This window comes from Zosterops lateralis, assembly GCF_965231275.1.
Source record: "Zosterops lateralis genome assembly, chromosome: 1".
In the NCBI taxonomy this organism is placed as follows: Eukaryota; Metazoa; Chordata; class Aves; order Passeriformes; family Zosteropidae; genus Zosterops; species Zosterops lateralis.
Window position 1 is genome coordinate 70841769 of NC_139762.1, and position 21051 is coordinate 70862819.

The 21051-nt window shown below is 46.3% G+C and overlaps 1 protein-coding gene and 1 long non-coding RNA gene across 3 annotated transcripts in view; one reads left to right on the forward strand and one right to left on the reverse strand.

Moving 5' to 3' along the window:
- Positions 1 to 21051, reverse strand: part of LOC310908529 — a 470346-nt gene that overhangs the window by 44479 nt on the left and 404816 nt on the right. The gene's annotated exons all lie outside the window — the stretch shown is intronic.
- RNF152 (ring finger protein 152) overlaps positions 4437 to 21051 on the forward strand; it is a 40622-nt gene continuing 24007 nt past the window's right edge. Inside the window, exon 1 of one of the 2 annotated variants that reach the window (XM_083865593.1) lies at positions 4437 to 4500. The gene's annotated coding sequence lies outside the window, so the exon portion shown is untranslated. Of the gene's footprint in view, positions 4501 to 5058; positions 5115 to 21051 lie in introns of those variants that run through there. The other variant, XM_083865594.1, reaches the window with a different exon arrangement.

Consider the following 21051-nt stretch of genomic DNA (forward strand, 5'->3'; position numbering starts at 1 on the left):
CAGAGGCAGGCAGTGACACTGTGCCAGAGGTGGGACCCTGGCTGGTGGGATGCAGGGTTTGTGGCTCCTCCAAGGTGACTGACTCACTGAGAGGAGTCTGGGCCACACCACTTTGAAGAAAACAACGGGATGTGTCAGCAGACCCAGGTGGTCCCCAAGGTTGGGAGCCTCAGGGGGCTCTTTGGGCACTAAACTTCAGCACAGAAAGCTTTTCCCCCTATCTTATCTGTGGAGGGATATTAGCCCAGGAAGCAAGAAGGTGACTCAGAGTATGGATTTCTGCTCTGAATCACCTCCAGGGACATCTCCCTTTGAGTGTAAAGGCAGTCAGCTGGTACTGAAGGAGCAACTTCCCTGCATTTTGTACTCACCTGACATGTCAATGCAGGATAAAAGAGTTGGGATTGTTCAGCTTTCAGGAAAAGAGAAGGCTTCAGGATGACCTGGCCTTCCAGTACCTGAAAGGAGCCTACAAGAAAGATGGAGAAGGGTTTTTACAAGCACATGTAGTTACAGGACAAGGGGGAATTGATTCAAAGTAGAAAAGAGTAGGTTTAGGTTGGAAATTAGGAGGAAGTTCTTTGCTGTGAGGATGTTGAGGCACTGTAACAGGTTGTCCAAAGATGCTGTGGAAACCCTGGAAGTGTTCAAAGCCAGGCTGGATGGGGCTCTAAGAACCTGGTCTAGTAAAAGGTGTCCCAGCCCATGGCAGGTGGGGTTTGGACAAGATGGCCTTTAAAGTCCCTTCCAACCCAAATTATTTCATGGTTCTATGATTCTATGATTCATTTTTAAGGTTATAATTAATAGATAAACATTTACAAACTATTGCTATCAGGAGAAAATTATTGATCAAGTTTCTGGGTTTCTTTACCCAACCCAAATATGAAAACTGGGCTGAATGGCACACAGGTGAACAGAGAATTTGTTGCTCTTTTAAGGTAGGCACATTGACCATCCTCTCCTGCTTGAAGCCTTTAATCTTAATGAAGGGGCGAAGGCTCTCCTATTAACTTTAGGGTGGAGTTTTTTTCTTTTTAGAGGGAGACAGTGGTTTCACAGCAATTTATTAAATTGAGTTACCACAAATATGCATCCTTTTTACGTGCCTGTTTTCAGGTTAGCGACCTGTAAAAATACTCACTCTGCTGAAACTTTTAAAGCATGCAATAAAACAGAGTTTTATGGAAGAGAACAAGGGAATGTGTATGAGCTTGTCAGATTTCAATGAGCCAAAATGCTCATCGTAATTTTATCAGCGGGTATCAATATGAGAAGTGATGATTACCTGTGATCAGTGGGGCTTGAAGCTGTTTCCACCAATAGATGCTTTTTTAATCGCTATGGGTTGTACTTTTGTCTCACAGTTCTAGGCAACAGCCTTCTGCGAAGCTTTTGTGCAAGGTGTGGGATTTAACAGGCCTTAACTCAGTAGCAATTTTAATGGTCAACGTAATTTTCTCCCCTTAGTCCCAGAGCTCTGAGATCATAGAAGTCTTCATTTTTTACCACTGAAAGATGTTACCTGAGCAGTGGATATTATGAAGTTTGGTGAGGTCTCATGCATGTGTGCTTGCTGGCTGCTGGACTGAAGGGAAAAGTCCTGAACTCTCTCTGCCTCTTGCTTGGGGAGGATTCAAAGAAGCTTCTTTACCCCATTCCCTCAAAGAAGATTTCTTTGCCCCATTAATGATTTAATAAAACAATATCAAAAATTAGGGACATTACTGTCTGATTTCTTCTCCTCTGACAGCATGGCCAACTGTTTCAAAAGCAGCTGAAAGAAAACAGGAAGATAGGAGGATACACAGTGAGGTGATACAAACTTTGTTTCTCCAGGAAACTGGGCTGAAAAGAGTTCCTAGTTTTTTTAATAACAGAATAAACATTGGAAATATGATTTAAGCCTCCAGTGTTGACTCAGAAATGAAAAGGAATGGATCCCCCATGTGCTGATTATTTTAAAAATGCTCACAAGCTCCCATAAAACCATTCGGTTTTATGATTATTTGGTGACTTATTCCTAGAACTGAAAGTTTGACACCAAGATCTTACATACATATTGTGTATTAAAGGTCTCTTAGGTGATCATAATGGAGAAACCATGAGTTAGCTACTTTTGTTATGATATCCCAGTGCTACCTCAGCACTTGCAGCGATTGCTCCTATTATTTCTGTGAATGCTATGTGTTCCCACCTCCCCAGTACTGAGCAAGGTTGAGTGAGTGTGTCTGATAGCAGTTTGCTCTCATTGACTGTTACATATGATGGGCTATAAAAATTGTTAGAAGAATCCAGACAGGGAAAAGACAAAGTCTCCAGACTGGTGAGAGAATAGCAAAGGGCAGAAGAGCACAGCTGCCTTTGCATGGCAGAGTGCAGGGGCGTCCTTTCCTCTGTCTTTCGATGCCTCTGGCACTGGATGAACCTTTTTGATCCTTTTTTATTCAGGTAAGAACTGAAAAGGGCAGTACCAAAGAAGTTGCTGCCTTTTACAAATCTGTCTCCTAGTGAAAAATTTTATCGAAATAAACCATGTGAAGCAATCTGAAGATTAAGTCTATTTATCTTGCTTTTTTTCTTCCCAAGCCCATCACTGTGAACTTTTCACGATTCCCTCCCCGGAGACTTACAGACTCTTTCTTCTCTTACCAGGTGCAGCCTGGGGGACGATGGCGGCAATCCAGGGATCCTCCTGGGAGTAATTACCTTTTCCAGTTCCCCTCATGTGCTGCATCTCTCCGGTAGCACTTCTGCCAGGAGCTGTGCATGTAATCCGTTCAGCAGAGGGAGTCAGATGCTAAAATCTGCGGTAGCCCCACCAGACCAGGACCTTGTGTTTGCGTACAGGATCTGAAACACCCGATTCTTTGCTGTCAGCTAATCCTGGATGGCAGTGTACGGGGTTAACTGCTCTCAGCTGAGCTGGCTAAACTCTGCTCTGATGATACAATCACAGCAGCAGCGACAGCAATATCGAGTCATTGTGTAAACGCTCTTCAACACTGCACTGCGAGATCCCTCTCGGCAGGTGTGTGATCTTTTTCTACACCTGTGCAGCCCCCCTCCCATACTGGTGGACATCGTTTGCAGCAGGGCTGACCAGTGCAGAGTTGGAGGGACATTTGGTTCCATTTTGTAATGCATTTTCCTCCCTTGAGTCCATGGAGATCTGGTACCATAGCACTGACTGTAGGCACCAGATGCCACTTGTTTTCTGAGGAAGAAAGGGGAAAATTACCTAGGGAAGGGTAGGGACTTGGTACACAGAGACATGTAATGAATTTTGCCTCCCAAACCTGGTGTGTCTCTTCAAAGACAGGGTGTTACACAGATACCTGATGTGAATTTGGCATCTGCATCTTCTTAAATTGTAAAACCAACTGTATAGCCCCCCTGTCCATCATCTCAAAGGCTTTTTTTGAACAAAATCTGTAGAGCCTTGAGTGGCCACGGCGGGAAGATGTGGGTCACAGCAGGTGCCACGGCCACAGCCCATCCCCAGGAGCAGAGGGAAGGATGGCAAGAGGCCCCTGCTCCTTTAAGGGACACCTCAGAAGGAGCAATCGGATGTTTGCTCTTCAGATTACTCAGCTGGGCAACACGGAGGGGGGGACGGGGAGATCGGCAAAATATTTCACAGGCCTTCCAGCTGATCAACAGAGAAGCGAAAGTCAGCTGCATGTGCTAAAATGATGCCTGTGGTGTAAAACACATCGTGAGAGGTCAGAGGTGGTAGTGAGTAATACTTCAGAGACAGACATGAAGGGGGAACCAGACTCAAACTGATGGCTGAAATTTGACTTATTTGACTTCTCCCGTGTTATCTCAATTATTTCATTAGGAAGTTTTGAACCAAGAAGCACTGTGGGATACAAAAATCTGCTTCAAACGTTCATTGTGGGAATGGTAATTGAGTTTTAAATATTTATGGCAGAACCTGGAGTTGTACTAGTGAATGCATTATAGACTCTCCCCAGTGGTAAGCCTGGCTTGCTGGAGACCTCGTGCTGCAAATAGCCCCAGTACAGCGAAGAAGGTGGAAAGGAATTTTATTTTCTGAAAATGATTTATTTAGCTGATTATAGAGGTCTTACTCCTTCCTAGGCAAGACTTCCAGTGTGGAGCTACAGGATATGGTGAAGAGAAGGGTGTTCTAAACAAACCTGGCACCTCGATAACCTACAGGTCTGTGTTCACAGCACTTGGAAGGGTTTGCCCCCAAAAACACTGGATCTGCAAAAGGATGAGGCAATGAGGAGTGCAAGGCTCCTGCCTACTGCTGCCATTTGTAGCTCTTGTTGGCATTACTGATCCCATGTGAGACGCTAGGAGGTACATATGCATTTTTTTCTTCTATTACTGACGGAAATAGGATTGTTTTCTCTGCAGGGAGAGCAGAAAGGAGTCTGTGGTCCTGCGCTCTGCTGCCGGCACAGGCCTTGGTGCAGGGGATAAAAACCAGGCCTTATTCCCTCACCCGACCCTGGGTCTGCTGTGGTGAGACAACACACCACACGTACATATTACTTTAATGTGCACTACTAATACAGCTCTAAGCCTCCAGCTGAGACTGATGGTGCTGAAGACACTTGATGGGGAGAGCCTGCCCGGGCGGGGTGCCCCCAGCGGGAGCGGCTCCGGGGCCGGGGCAGGGCCCTGTGTCCCGCCGGGAGCGCGCTGAGGGGCGGCTGTCCTCACCTTGGCCCAGGTGGCACAGGCGGCTGCCGCTTAAAGCCGCAGAGCCCTTTCCCAGCCCTGAAAGGCTGCATCGTCCGTCTCCCCTTGGCGGGGCCGGGCGGCAGCGGGCAGGGCAGGGCAGGGCAGGGCAGGGCAGGGCAGGGCAGGGGTGTCCGCAGCCTCCCCCTCCTCAGAGCGGCTGCCGGCCCGGCCGGGGCGGGGCGGGTGTGGCGCTCCGGGGTCCGGGGCGGCTCCGGCGCTCCCCGCGCCTCGGCCCCGCCTCGCTCGGCCCCGCACCCCGGCGGGGCGGGGGGGACGGGGGGCGGCGCCGGCTGCCGGGGCCAAGGCGCCGTTTGCTGCTGCGGCGGCGGGCGCGGGGCTCCATCCCGCGGGCAGGCACGGCGGCGGCAGCAGAGGCGGCGGATGGCGGCAAGGTCAGTGGGCGCCCCTGCCCGGCCGGGCTCCCCTCACGGCTCTCCCGGGGCGGCGAGGGATGCTCTCCCTCCTCCTCCTCCCGGCGGGCGCGGATGCCCCGCCACGCCTCCCTCCCGTGTCCCTCCCGCCCGGGCGAGGGGCAGACGCGGGTTTCGTAAGCGGCCCGGCCGGCCCGGCGCTGGGGTGCGGTGTCCGCGGGCAGCGGGAGCGCCGGGCGGGCCCGGGGCAGGGCAGGGGCAGGTGAGCGGCCCCGAGGGCGGCGGAGCCCAGGCTCCAGGTTAGTTCGGAGCCGGCGGGGCCGCGCCCGCAGCGCACGGGGCTGTTCCCGCGGAGGAGGGTTACCCGTGTGCTCGGCGCGCAAGTAAATCCACATAACTTAGGGACGGCTTTGCTGGGGTCCTTTGTTCCAGCGGGAGGGTCGGTGGTGCTTTTGCGTTGGTCTGTTTTGGTTTTTTCCTTGGGTTGATTTCCCTTCCTTACGCCGGCAGTTAGCGGAGGAGATACGCGGCAACTCGGGTGCTGTCAGTGAGTGCCGCACATCTCGCCGGGCTTTTAGAAAAAGGCTTTAATTATTGTTTTTAAGCAGCCTGGAGGCGAGGCGCGAAGCCCCCTGCCCAGGTGGGATCCGAGTTCCTCACGGCGGTAGATGCCGACCCGGCTGAGGTCGAGCTGCCAGAAATGTGATTTACGGACCTGTCGGTGTCCGTCCCCCAGCGCTTTGTTCCCGTGCGCCGTCCGGTGGAGGGACTGACTGCTCCGGGAGCGGCTCTGCCTCCCCTGAAATGGGGATACACCTAAGAGATGTGCGCCAGGGTGCCAGCCGGCCGGGCATTGAGAGTGCGGGTTTGTGTAATAGGTGTCCTACAAAAGAAATAAAGCAAACAGGCTTTTGATAAATCCCATTAATTGAACTGCAAACATAGTAATTCCTCTTGCTTGCTCACTGAAACTCTTCCTCCTCCTCATCGACATGGTCCGTGGTTTGTTGTTGTTTGCTTTTATTTTTTGTTTTCAGCTAGCACGTTTTAGAGAGCTTTTGATACAGGTTTACTTAGATTTTTTGTCTGATTTAGGCTGTTGGAAATTATTTGTAGCCTTTCAACTTAGGATGTGTACAAAGGTTCTGTTCTCAGCCCTTCTGTACCACAGGCCTTTTGGAAATGCCCAGCGAGTCTGCCCTGATGTGGAGCCTATGGGATGACAACAATAGCAATCTAGGAAAAAAAAACCCTCTGCAGAAAACTCTGTTCTTGGCTATGTAACACTGTGTGGCTGGATTTCAGCTTCTTACTAGTTGTGTGACAGGTGGAGTGTAAAAGTAGTCCTGGGGGTGCAAAGGGGTGCAAAGCTGGGACAGCCCTGTGCTGCTGCTGGCCGTGTCACTGGCCTGCCCATGGGATGGGGCTCTGTGGAAAATTCCCACTATGCAAAGGCTGACAGTACAGTTAAAGAGCCCAAGCCTCTGTCTCGAAGCTGTGAGGTCTCTGAGAGGGTTTGGCCAGCTGGCCAGGTATGTGAAAACAAATGAAAATTATACTTGTTTTTTGTTACTTTTCTGAGGAGAAGAAAGTTGGTTGAAACACACCTGATGTAAGTTTTATATACATGTTATGAAGTGTTCTTGGGAGTACTGGACAGTGCTGTGTGAGATATCCAGATTAGAAATGCCAGGAAGATGATAAATATTATTTTGACCTTAATGTAGTGGTTTAAATCGTACGTGGAAATGCAAGCTCTCGGAATGAGCCTCTCATCCAAAGACCCAGGGAATGGGCAGGTAGATGCTTCTGAGTGCTGGTCATCCTTCCCTGAGGGACTCATTTGGTCCTTCAGCTTTGCCAAAATCCATGGACGTGATTTTATCATACCTGCTCTTGGCTTCAGTTCAGGGTTCTCACCTTGACCCCGCGATGAACTAGATCAGAAACTCCATCAGCTGCAGTCCGAGGAGGCTTCAGCACAGGTTTAACTTCAGTCATGTGAGTTGCCCCAGTGAAATTAGAGGGATTCTTGAAAGCAAGCTTGGCTGTGGAGATTTCAAGCTCAGGGCTGCCTTTCCAGGGTGTCAGCTGCACGTTGTTTTTCCTGCATGGGGCTGAGAGCAAATGGCATATCATGTTTGGGTTCCCTGCAGAACAGCTGACTGTACTTGGGACCAGTACTGGCAGAGTAGGAGCAGTGGTGCTTCTCTGCTGGAGTTTTATGGAGCATTAGTTTGTGCTCGGGGCTTGAAGTCTTGCTGGAAGCTAATGAAGCTTATACTCCTAAATGCTCAAGCCATCCTTTTGAGCAGAATTTAGTTTTCTAAGTCAGTGAAGTATTTTTCAGACTGTGACCTCAATCAGTTGATGGGGCCTGGAGGATACAGGTCTAGTGGTATGAATGGATGTAGGTGATGCCCTAATCAGTTGACATGACTCTGCCAAAGACCTGGTGTTTTGTGGTTGTGACCACATGGCTGTTGACTTTGGGGCTTGGCCTGGGGCTCCAGATTTTCTAAGATTGTCCTTATGCTGCCTTTTTTATACCTGTGTTTATTTGTCAGCCAGTTCTGCAGCTCCCTTCCGTACCCCAAGAAGAAGATATTCAGGCAAGTAATGTCACTGACTTGAGTGTGGTTATTCAGCTGAGTAAATGGTGTGCAATCCAAGTTCAAAGCAGCAGATTTTGGGTGTGAGTGCTCTTTTTGTGGAGCATGTGGGAAACTAATTTCCAGAGCCTGGGATCTTGGCATGCCTTAAATTTTCTCCTGTTCTTATGCTTTGCCTCTATCCGGTGGGTGGGTGGGCTGGAACTCAGATGGAAGGCTGGGCTTTCCTCCCCTTACAGAAAGCAGCTCTTCAGAGGAATTCCACAGCTGTTTCTGAGTCTGTCTGGAGTTGCCTTCTGGCTTTGTCGCTGCTGTTTCCTCCTGCTGTGCTCTGCAAAGGGAGCAGAGGAGTCCTTGGAACTGATGCAGCTCTGTAGCATGATCTGTCACACAGAGCGGGGTTAAAGGAAACCCTCCCAGCCCTCATCAGTGCAGCCTCTCCCTGGGGCCGGGACTGGCCAGGGCTCAGCATTTGCTGGTCTGACTGCAGCAGAGCTGCCCCCTGCCTTAAAGGCAGTGATGGTGGCCAAGCACCGACAGCATGGGTTAAGGGACACTGGGGGTGGCAAGGACAAGGATGCTGAGGTCTCCGGATGAATTAATTTGCAGGGTTGTGAAAGAGAGCTACTTTCACACTGAGATCTGAGTAACAGCCCTTCAGCCCTGACAAAGCATTTCACCACTTTCTGATGCCAATCCCCTTGCTCTCTTTTTCTGCTGCAGAAATTACCCCTTCAGAACACCCCTCAGATGTAAATAAGCTTGACATTTGCCCCTTCCTGCTCCAGATGTGTAACATCTGGGTAGTTACAGAGCCGAACTGCATTGTGTGCTTTGCAGCTAACAGGCTGGGTTGAGCAAGGCGTTGTTTTTTGGGATGTAGCAGAACGTGGGAACACCACTAATCAAACATCATAGTTTTCATCTGGTTTTATTTTATTTCATTTTAACTTAGTTTCCCCAGGAAATGAGTGCTGTTTATCTCCTCTTTGGCCAGTTTCAACCAGATTGCACCAATGGTTGGCAGTCTGGAAGATCGCTAATTTCCCACTTGTGTTTGTTAAGAGTCGTGGGTGGCTAGGAAATCTTTGAAGCAGTGCTCTCTCTGATGAAAACTAGACTGCTTACAACTGCTCTCTGTTCTGCCTGATAGTGGCTGCCCAGCCAGGCATTGCATGTGTGGTGGTCAGACATGCAGCACCTCTGCAGCCCTGGCCAGTTTGCAGGGTGTGTGTGGTGTCCAGGGCAGGGTGGATGTGAGGCAGCATTTTGAATGGAGCTGCAGGGGCAGGAGAGAGAGGACAGAGATGTCCCACCAGATGAGTCCTGTTTGTTACTCTTCCTTGCAGCATGGCTACGCTTTGGTTTGTCAAGCTAAAGCCACCTGAGATTTGGGAAAGCTTTGTGGGCTGACAGCCACAGCTTGGACAAGCCCGCCTTCCTCTGACCTCCAGGACACCTTGGGAGGTAAGCGTTGGAGCAGATGGGAATGTGCACACTGGGCAGGACTTAGCAGAGGTGTGTGTGCATTGGCAAACTCACACATGTGCAACGGCAATGTGATAATCTGGCGCCATCCTGTTGAATTCAGTGGTAATTTGACACTGATAACATTCAGTGCTGTATGTTTCTCCCAAAGTCACTTCTGTGAGTGAATGTAGTCATGGATTCTCACACAGCCCTCTCTCTCCCCAGAGTTACTTTAGGTAGGTGTGCATTTGATGCTTCTGTGAAATGTTGGGGATATGCTTGTGTGTGGCTGAACATCCCAGTATAGATGCAATGCAGCTGGTTTGGCATGGCTGTCTTGAGGGGTCTGCCTCTGAAATCTGGACACCATTGTACTGAGAAAAGCAGACTCACCCTCACCCAGGCTGTGTCTGTGCCAGACAGTATAGCTGTGCTGGATGTGGAGGTGAGCACATTTCTTCCAGACTTGGACTGAAGGAAAAGACAAGCATTGACAGTAGAAATAGAAGTGTCAGAGGTGTCAAGTTTATGGGATGCACATGCAATTCCTTGCCCAGTGTGCATTTTGATACCCTTTTTGTTGCTGTTGCTTATCAGACAATGCATATCTGTTGTCCTGGGGCATAGAGCACAGCAGAGATCACCAGTGTCAGGCTCTAATGTCAAAATATTATGTGACACCTTAGAGAGCCATGGTAAATCTCAAACACCCATATAGATCTAGGTAAAATCAGATGCTTCTGTCAAGGTGAGGTGAAGGGAGGAGCTGTGTAGTGGTTCTTCATCATGGTTTACAGAGGATCTGGGGCACTAAGTCATGCCAGTGAGGCAAAATGCTATTCCCTTACCCCACCAAAAAAATCTGCCTGGGCATCTCTGGCATCCAAGTGTGATTCTCTACACTGTTAGGGATACATTACTTAGTGAAGCAGAACATCTCTTGCTTCCCTTCTTTTCCCCTCCGTGGACATCATCTCTGACCACTGGTAGTTTGGCATGGTAGATGACTGTGGTAGGTAAGAATGAGCTCTTGGGCTTGGACAAGGCACTGCAGGTCCCTCCTCTGAAGGTGCCAGCTGACCAGGCTTCTGTGTCAGAAATCCCGAAGTAGGCAGATGTGGGGTAAACATGGCTGTGGTGTTATCTTTGCCTGTTCTCGTTAGATGTGTTGTGCTACCTGTACACATTTAGGGATGGTGCAGTGCTTTCTCTGTTAGCTTTTAAACTGGACTGAGCAGGTTGCATGCCAAGAGGGAAGGATTGCAATGTTTCCATTACCACAGTGGACTTTTCCATGTTGGAACTTTTCCAGAAGATGTGCACTGAGAAGAGCTGGTATGACCTGAGTGCCTGGGACACTGCAGGCTCTGACTGACTGCCCCTCTGGGACTTGATAGCTCCAGGTTTTGCAAGCTCTGCTCTCTGAGGGTGGGGAAAGATAGAAGTAAAACTTGCTTTGTTAGGTGCACAAGATCGTGTAAAGCTTGTGGTAGTAGCTGCCAGCACCCCACAGACAAGGTGAAAGTACTACTTAAAAGAAAGGCTGGGTGTGTGTTTGCAATTGGGGACATACAAAGGCAAATAAGACTTTAAGAAGCATGCATAGGACACTCTGTGGTAAGCATGCTGTCAGACACACTGCCTCTTGCCAGCTAATACCATCTGCAAATAAAACCAGTTAGGTTGTTGCTACTGCAGCTGCTTTCCCCCACAAAGCAGGGGTGATCCAGACACTGAGGAATATGTTGGCAATTGGCCTGAAGTTGGAGATATGCAGGGTAATTTACTTAAAAGACCCAATATAACAATTATCATCTAGGATGAACACATGGAACTGTAATGTTTGCTTGCTGGTTGTATTTTATATGATGCTCTCCCTGAAGTCATTGACTGCATCTACCAACAAACCATCTACCATCTACCAACAAACACAGAAACACAGCCAGAAACAGATAATGGGCTTCTTTACTGACCTGCAGTTAGGAACAATGATTACACTTAAGCAAGTTTTATTGTGGAGCTAGGAGGGATTCAGTAGCTTGGGCAGAAGGCTGTTAGTGGGGTCATTTGGGATCCAGGCCTTGGGAGCTTTCCTTCTGACCTTGGGCAAAGCACATCAGTGCTCAGTGTGTCTGTTCATAAAATCTGATTTGTGACAATCAGTTTCAGAGTAGGTGATTGATATTGGTCTTGGTTTCTTCCTGTGAAACAACCCCCAAATCCCCAAATGTTTGTGCATGGAATTGAAGCATAAAAGCTCCCTTTCTTCTCCCTGTTCTTTACCTCAGATAAAGGAGGAAGAAAAGGAGTTGTTCACAGCCATCTGCTGGAGGCATTCCTCATGTTGGGAGTAGAGGCTGCCGGTTGTTCCACATGTTATTAATGATGAAAAGATGTAAACATATGATCACATAATTGTGTTGCATTTCAATTGCTTGCAAAATAATGACATCAGGAGAACAATGGGGTTGCAAAATCAGGCGGACAAAAGCAATGAAGTTCCAGGACTAATGTTGCAGAACTCCCCTTTGCATCTGCATTATGATACAATCTTTAATTCTGTAATTGCATCATTTTTTCCCTTTCACAGAGTCCCTTTTTCACTGGATAGGTAATTGCTGCATAATTCATTTTCTCTTCCCCACATTTACTTTCTCCATGCGTCCCTACATCTATTTATTTTACACCCTACCCAGGCTTTGAACTGAACAATTGCTAATTCCTTCCTGGAGGGCTTTCTCAGGTGAGGAAGTTATTCTTGCAGTGTATCAGGTACACATACTGTCTTTGTTTTCATAGTTGAGCAATGAAGTCAAAGAGCAAACCCATCTCAGGTGATTGAAACACCTTCAATTTTGGCTGTGACAAAGAGGTACTTGAGTATGATTTTATTTTTCCCTCATCCCAGAGTACCTGGCACAAAGTTGCAGTTCATCTGCTGGAAGCACAAGGACAGCTGACCTCAGTTGCTGGTGTCTGTAGATTGTCCCTAAATGCCTTGACTTGAGAGTGGAACTGCCCCTCTACGGGTCACCTGAAGAAGAAAACTCGTTTCAGGGGCTTGCTGAGCTTCTTAAAAAAAAGGTTGAGTGTGGAGCCAAGAAGGAGGTGATTCCTACCTGCAGGTGATATGTTCAACTTCCTCAAGCAAGGTTGTTTTCTCTTCCTGTGTTGCTTTGTTCACTAATGTTCCTGACCCTCACTGAGTGAGGCAGGGTTTGAGGGACAGCTGTTACTTTTATCACACAGCTGTACTGCCTTTTTTTGAAAGCAGTTTGTTTCCAGAGCTCAAATGGTTTGTGATCATTGGATTGGAAACAGAGTCAGTGCAGATGTACACAGAGGCTGGGTGAAGGTTGTATGGGAAATCTTCATTATGATACTCTCTAATTTTGAAGTGATCAAGTTTGCAGTCTTTGTATTAAAAATAACATAGCTAGGTTTAAATGTAATTTTATGACTGTACAAAGGGAAAAGCAGGAAATAAATAAAAATTAGGCCTTGTCATATGAATCTTCAGTGGCCTGAGTCATTCAGAGAGCACAGACCCTTGGGATGTAGCATTAATTTCTAAGCCATGAGGTGAGGGCCTGGTGAGGAAGCACTGTTTGGCTGTGGATGGTGGTCAGCGGCTGGAGGGGGATGACATGCTCAGCAGGTTGTCTGGTGCTCTACTGGGGCAGAGTCTGGATATCCTCAGATTACTGAGGATTACTTACTTGCAGCCCAGAGTCTCGATATCCTCAGATCCCAGTTAAGGATGGAGTAGGCAGAGTTCTGGTTCTTCCCAAGTCCTCTCTGACTTGCCTGTGTCTGTTCTGCTCTTCACTATGTGGCAGCCTAGTCATCCCCTTAAAACTTGCCCTCCCCAGTCCTCCCTCCTTTCCTCCTCTGTATCTGTGTTCCCCTAACAAATGCCATCTGCTTCTCTCCATGTTCTTGGGTAACATCACTTTAGTTTCTGGTGCCACTTACCATTTTCCAGAGGTCCCAGATAGCCTGGTAGGGCTGTGTACAATCTTGATTCTGGTGTAGATCTGTAATTTTTGCTTGTTCAGACTGTAGGTGAAGGCCAGCCCAATGCCTTTGGAGCATTTTAGAGGATCCTTACTTTTAGACCAGTGCAATTACTATGGGATACTTTGAGATCACGCAGTGGGGAAATGGCTGCTTTAGGCTGATTCTATTTGTGCCTTATATCTAAAGAATATGCTGTGTTACACCCTGTTCCTCAGTGTTTTGTTGTATGCAGTCTTGCTTGATGTCACCTACCTTCTATGGGGTTGAATTTACTGAAATTGCAACAGTTTGTGGTGAGAACACTAGTTGCTCCTGCTTTTTTTATTTTCTGGAGATGATTAGTAACATGATAGTGCAAGAAAGAGCATGCAGGTTCTAGAGGCTGAGCTTCCAGCTGAAATGCAAGTTGGTGAACTTGGCCACTTTCCAGAAAAGTGATGTCTGTTCTTCCAGCAAGTCATTAGATGTCTGCACTTCTGTCTTCTGACCAATTTACAGTGAGTCTCTTTCTACATCTTTATTCAGGGAAAGGGAGGTGGTTAATCCCAACCTCACGCAGCAGCAAGAGAGGATGAAGTAGACAATTTCTGATTGTGCTTAAATGAGCATAACAATAGCCTTTCTTTATGTACTTTGGCATTTTTTTGTTTCATTTTACTAGATGAGGAAAAGTCTATGTACCAGCAAAGAAAATATGCTTGCCAACAAATCTGGTCTTGGAACAGACCAGGCTGACCTGCAGTAAAACAGTTGGGATGATAATAATTTACAAGTCAGACTTGTGTTCTTGGGAATTTGTAATATAAATCATGGCCATGATCACTATAAACCATGTCAAACTAGATTCATAAAATTATGTCAGAGTGTCTTAAAAAGTTTCAGATGACTCAAAGGATTGTACACCTTTACAAAATAATTAATAAGCCAGATGCTAAAAACTGGCACCAGTTGTTTTTTCTCCTTGCATTGCCACTGTGTGCTAGTCCAAGAGCCAGTATTTGATTACTGAACTTCATGTATTTGAGGAGAGACAATTAACAGGAACGTGGGACTGGTCTTCAGCTCTTACCTGAAAGTTCTTGGGGTTCCGGGGACTTGGTCAAACCTATGGAAGGTTACTGGGAGAAATGGCTTGTATCAATGGAGACATCTACACATCTTTAGGAGGTGGGGGACAGCTTTTGTTGGGGGGAAAAGTAAACATCAAAAAACACTGCACACTATTGGCCTAGACATCTCCAGCTTGGAAGGTGATGGTGAGCCTGTGTGCCTAGGATTTGGATAGGCTTCAGTTAATCCCGGAGTGAACCTTGTTCTCTGTATTTTGTGAGTGTGGTTTTCTTTTGAAGTAAGCGTGTTTAAGCAGACCTTCAGGCACTGTAAGTTGCCATAGCTCCCCTGGGAAAGAAGCAGTGCCTCTGTGGGGTGGCCCCCATGTTAGGTGAGCCCTGGTGGCCCCTCTCTACCCCTGGTTTGCTTCTCTCCTCTCCTCTTCCTCACAGCATCTGTGGTCAGATGCTGAGAGGCAGGGACAGGGCTTGGAAAAAGCTGGCTCAGCAGAGGAGGTGGAGAGCCAGCTGATGCCACTATTAATGTTCTTTCAAAATTGATGGATGAGACGATTACAAAATTGCAGAGGGAAGTGAAAGTTAACAGAATCTATGTTTTAATTGTATTCTGGATTGTTTTCAGCAGCCAGTTTCTGAGGTGCAGGACAGATCAAGCATTTTTGTGAGGATGTTGATGTGGACTGCACACTGTACTGTTTTTAAAGAAGGAAAAAGATTGGTTCAGTCTGTTTTCCACACTCTGCTGCTCTCAGTCTTCTTCACTTGTCCTGAGTGATAGTGTGCTGTGTCTAGACAGAAAATCAGATCTGAACTACTGTCCTGATGCAGCTAGAGAAAAAAGAGGCTCCTGCAAACACCTGTGGTGTCAAGGCGCTCAAGCCTGTAAGGGGTACCCAGGTTCTGGACTTGTAATTTCCTCTGTGTGCCCTTCATCCCCGTGGAAAGGAGTGAGGATGATGGAGCTGTCTGGCTTGTGGGTGACCAGCAGTGCTGGCCTTTAACCTGAGGGAGGTTCTTTTTCAGCTGATGAAGCCCTCCTGCTCAGCCTGCAAGTAGCAGTTGTGTGCTGCATGAGGTTTTCTTCTGGACAGGTGTTTTGCTTGAGTATGCTTCATCCAGGATTGGACCAAAACACTCTCTTCTAAGTTTCATTTTTCTTCAGGCTTTAAATAAACCAGTTTTTTTGTAGTATTTTTCCTAGCTATTCTTTCCTCTGTGTCTGAGAACTTCTCCCCACAGGCTCCTTAATTCAAACAAAGCTTGCTGTAATTCTGCATGTTTTGAAAAAGTACTTGTGTAGGTGGTTAAGAGAAGAAAGCATCAGTCTTTTTGTTTGCCTCCTCTTGCTTTCTCCTAAGTCAAAAGCTGCGAATGGGACACCTTTCAGAAATGGGCTCTTTAAATTAAAGTCCCAGTCTGAGTCCTGGCATCTTCATCAAACAAACATTCTTTTCCATCAGCTACAGCTGGAGTTGCGTAAGTGAAGGTATCCTCAGGGTCTTGGAGGGCTGCTCTGTTTCTGAAAATGAATAATTTGGGGTGGAGATGGTCTTCTGCCTCGATGCTTTAGCATGTGTATTCCATCCATCTCTCTCATGCCTTTGTAAGTATTTAATGGATCCAGCTGGGCAGTGAGGAGCCTCCCCCATTTCTCCCTCCTTAACCTCATGGGGCAGCAGCTGCCATAGTAGTGGTGAGGTTTAGAAATTGGTTCCGAACCTCACCACTAGGATGGCAGTGGTGAGGTTTAGATTTAGGCTTCGTTTAGAATTCTGGCTTTGTTTCCTGCTCTGGAGCTGGTTGGTATTTTCATGTCTGTAAGGTAACATTAGGCAGGGTAGCTGGACTGCTGTAAGAGGAGAAGTTCATCCCATTCTCACAAGGGGGGGAAAACAGGCTTGTGAGATGTGGTCGTGATCCCTGTGAGCTCCAGAGGCGCCTTAGCTGAGCAGGCTGTAAGTGGGTAAGATGAGCAGTGGATCAGAGCAGCTTTCTGACATCCTTAAGGACACAAAATCTTTGCAGTGTTTACTCTGAAAACACTCTCTCTGCCTTTCCAGAAGTGCACTGTTTACATGCACGCAAACAGGGAGATTTTGCAGTGTATGTGCTTGTGCTGTTTGTGCTGTGGGCACAGCTGGTAGTGCTGATAGGAGCGTTTCTCCTGTACAGATGCTTGCTGCTTAGAAAGTAGAAATTTGCTGAGACTGGCACTGGAAGCCCAGCAATTCTCCTTCCAGTGGGGTAGGGAACTGCTGGAGGGGGCTGAGATGCGCCACAGCAGGACCAGGGGTGCTGAAGTGCTGGCACTATTGTTTGGAATATTTAAATCCTATAAGCTTTTTTCCCCCCTTAGCAATACTTTCCAAATCTATTTATTTAAAATAAAACCTGAAAAACGCTATTTTGCTGATGCTTGGGAGCCTGTTTCCTTCCTTCTGCCATGGTAGATCTGTTAACATCAGTGACTACAGCTACAAGTTGCTTGTCCAGGTGAAGCTTGTCTTTGCTTTTGTGATATCAAGCCCTGCTTGGTATGTTTTGATCTGATTCTCACAGAATTTCCTTTTGTCTGCTGCACTGTTGTGTATGCCAGTTTCCCTGTAAATGTTATGAGAACTGGCAGTATGGGCCTGATGCCAAGGGTAAGGGACTAATACAAATACATTTATTTTTATTTTGGAAGCTCTTGCAATTCACACTTCGCTGGCAGGGTCATAATGATGTTTCACAGAAGAATGCCTTTCTTTTCATTTTGATTTCAAAGTGCTCTAACAGGGTCCATCCGCAGTCTTAGGAATGGCAAATGATGCACCAGGATCAGGGGTCTGCTGCTGCACCAGGATTCAGCAGCAGGAGGTGGGGATGGAGATAGGCCTGTGGGCATAGCATGAGCCTGAGGTTTGCCCAGGACAACAGCACTGGTGTGGCATCCCTAGAGCAGGTTGTGATGTCTCTGGGGGCCATGTTTCCATTTTGATTTGCCAGGCCAGTGCTGTAGGCATTCTTCGCCAGGCCAGTGCTGTGTTGCCTATTCAGTGTTTTGTTTTAGGGAGCCTGAAGATGTGTTGTGTAAGATGTGTAAGCTGAACGAGATGTTAAGATGAACAAGGTGTCCTCTGTGAGATCCCTGCTTTTGCAATACCTGGGTGTTTGGGGCGTGCAGAGCCAGGGGCAGTGACCTGTGAGCCCTTAGGGTGGCTGAGGGTTTGCTTTGGCTCCTGGTGTGTGGCTGTGCTCAGCAGGCTGTGTGATGTACTGAGCATTGTCATGCCGAGGTTCTTTCAGTGGGACGTGGCAGCTTTGGCACTCAGGGCTGTGCAGTCTGAGGGCACAGTGTTTTAAGCTGGAGAGAGACTTGATGGGAGGTCAAGATGGTTATTTGCATTACTGATGAGATGATTAGTAGATGGTGTTCATGGCTCTCATTAGAGACCTGTGGAAGATTGGTTCAAACAGAAGGATCTCTGTGTGTGTGTAATTTATGAAGGCTGCTGCTCAGACCTTCATTCGTACTCTTAATTGTTCCACAGTGGCAGTGGGGAGGAGAAGCTGGAAAATGCTAATTGTGGCCTGTGCTCTCAAATGGGAACAAAGGGGCTGTGGCATGTGGTCCACAGAGGCTTAGATGCTCCTCTGTGCTGTGGATCAGCAGCGTAGTGCAGGGGGATCTGATTTTTGTGTCCTCTGAATGTCTGTTTAGAACTGATGGTTGGCTTTCTTTGTATAGAAATACCCATTTTTTAAAAATAGCTGAAATCAAAGGGCAAGGCTCTTTGGTCCAAAACTATTTGTTCTTGGTATTTGTCACATGCTTAGTCGACTGAATTAATCAAATGGAAAATGCTTTTTCCCAAACCAGAAAATTTCCATGAAAAGAAAAATACTTCACCTATTGTTTTAATTTAAAAGCAAAATACAAAAAGATCCCTCTTCTCTGCTTCCCTCTCTAACCCTCTTTCTTCTTTTTTTCTTTTGGTGGCAAAATGAAAAAAGTAAAAGATTGAATAAAATGTTTTGTATGAGCATTCACACATGTATGTATGGAAAAAAAAAAAAACCAAATATATGGATGTTTTTGACTTACCAAAAATAGGCCAGTAAAAAAATCAATGATTTATGTAAATTTACTTGTATGAAAAAGATGCATTTAACAACTTGCAGTAACTTTGCAAGTTATTCCACTTTGTACTCTGGTGGTACATAAACATAGGCCTAATTTTCCACTTTCTTGCCCCTGCATATCTTTTTCTAACTTACAGCACAGTTGCTGTTCATGTAAATCTAGTCTAGGGTATTGAATAGCTGTATCCAATTAATTTTCTTTCAGCTCATTGGCTCACCTTTTTTTTTTTTTTTTTTTTTTTTCTTGCTATTAATTAGCAAATTTTTTTTTTTGCTATTAATTACAGATGGTGGCAACTCTTAGTTTTGAAGTGTGCAATGCACTTTGAGTGTCCTGACCTGCATCACAGTTTGGGCGCCTCTCGTCTCCATTTCCTTCATGACACGTGTCTAAACAAAAGCCTTAAAACTGCCTTAAGAGGGTCTGAAGTCATGGGTGTGATGTGCTGTGCACTTTTGAGATGTATCAGCTTCCCCCTTTTGTAAAATCAACCTTGGTAAGGTGCAGATACTTTTATATTTCAGCATGGCTTGCTTGTTCAGTGAAAGGGATGCATGCAGTTGTCTAGGTGGATGAAACTGGTTTTGAGTGTTTAAGTACTGCCACACATGACAGAAATTCTGGACTAATTTGTGTGAAATGGGTTTCTTCCAAGAGAGGGAAGTCCTTGACTGTACTTTCAAAACCTGGTTTAAGTAATTATTCTATGATCACAGTAACATTTTCTTTTCTTGCCACTTTTCCGATTGTGGCAAGATTTTCAGGCAAGAAAAAAGAAAAGTAATATAAGGGAGCAGGTAGTTTGGGGGTTTGATTGTTCTGCTTCTTTACTGCATCTTATCTCCATCTGATTTCTGACAGCGTTTCATGACCTCCAGTGGATCTAATGAGTATTTTCTATTTGAAGCTCCAAGCAGGCAGAAACCTACATGCCAGAGCACTGAAAGTTCAGAATTGTCCAAAAGGAAAAGAGGAAGAGCTCTTGCATCAGCTCTTCCTCTTTTCTCCTGTGTTGGTGAACATTAAAGGCAATTGTTTAAACCAGCTGAGCTTTACTGCAAAAGAAAAAAAGGAGAAAACCACAAAACTGTCAACATTTGGACATAAGTACAAAGAGGACTGACCACTCCTATTCCCCCTCAAGGCAATCCCAAATTTATTGCTGGCTTTATTTCACTACATTTTTAAAGCTTTTGAAGATCAACTTCATCTGAAAACAGAACTGTGGTTTGGTTGTACTGCACCTGGGAAGTGGAGATTAGTCTGTGTGTGTCAGGATACATGTGTTTAGGCTATCTGGACCTTGAATATTCTCAAAATGAAAACTGGGAGTCATCTAGCCCTTAGCTGAAGAGGAAAAGGTCTGAAGTCACAAAAATCATAAAGAGAAGAAATCAAGTTGCGTTTTTTTTAGTGCTCCGTAAAAGCAAATTGCTAAACAGGTTCATTTGGTAAGTACACAGGTTCATGAACTGTATTGTATTGCCTTTTTTTTTTTTTTTTTTGTAAATGCCACCATTTCATCAGCTTCTGTTCTAAGATAGATTGCTGGCATGTTACCTTCTGTAGCCAAAAATCAAGAAGAAAGAGGTTTGTAGGAGTAGCAATTTCAGCGGACTGCCTGGAATCTCAAACTGCTTATTAGGTTTCTTTGAATTATTGGGTGATGTATTTGGTAGCTGGTGCTTTGTATCAGAAGTACATAATGTAAATAAATTTAATTTGAATGGTGCTCATACGCTTTCTGCCAGTCTTTTGACTGGATTTTGCTAGCTTTGTAAAACACAAAACTCCAGGTATTGGCAAAATCTCTTCTTGTGAATGCCTTTCCTGTAAAAAGCTGGTGCAAAGTAGTTCTGTTCTATGAAAGGGAAAGACTAGGAGTTGTGCTGCTCCTCCTGAAACCACACAGGACTCTGTTTTACTTTGAGGATGCATGTTGATGATTTACCTCTTCCTTCATCACAGTTCAAGGTGATGTTCAACCCTCTTTCCCAGCCTTGGCTGCCACTGCAAGGCCTCCTTACAGATCTTGCACTGGTGTAGGGAGGTGCCCCTGCCCTTACCTGTTGAGAAAGGGTGCTCAGCATCTGGGAGGCACAGACACCATACTGCAACCCTTGCTCTCCATGGGAAAGCTGAGGTAAATGAGAAAGAGCTAGAGAAGCAGGGTCCTGCAGTCCACACACTGTCTGCTTCCTAGGTCTTAGTACAGTGGCTTTTTGGAAGCAATGAAATTAGATGGCCATGTGCCCAGTGCAAGAAATTATTCACTCCACTGTATTTATTTTTATAGTGAAATTGCATTTTCATATCTCCGTGAGAGAGACTGTAGCAGGATACAAACCCAGTGAAGCATTTCTTTTTGTGGACACAGTGACTTTGGCACAGCTGTGATGAAGCTCGCTACTCACTTCATGAAAACACACTGAGCTGGGAATACTGCTGGTTTGCATCCTCTCTGAGGAAATTTGGCCATGCAGTTGTGGTGGATGGAGGTTGTATTTTGTCACGCTCCAGATGGACATTGCTGTGCAGGAAGAGATGTGCTGGGCAGGCATAGCTTTATTAAAGTTATATGACCGTGATTTCATAGTGAAACATGGGATTAAGAACGACCTAGAATTTAATTTCGCTTTCTAGTGACTCATGAATGCGAA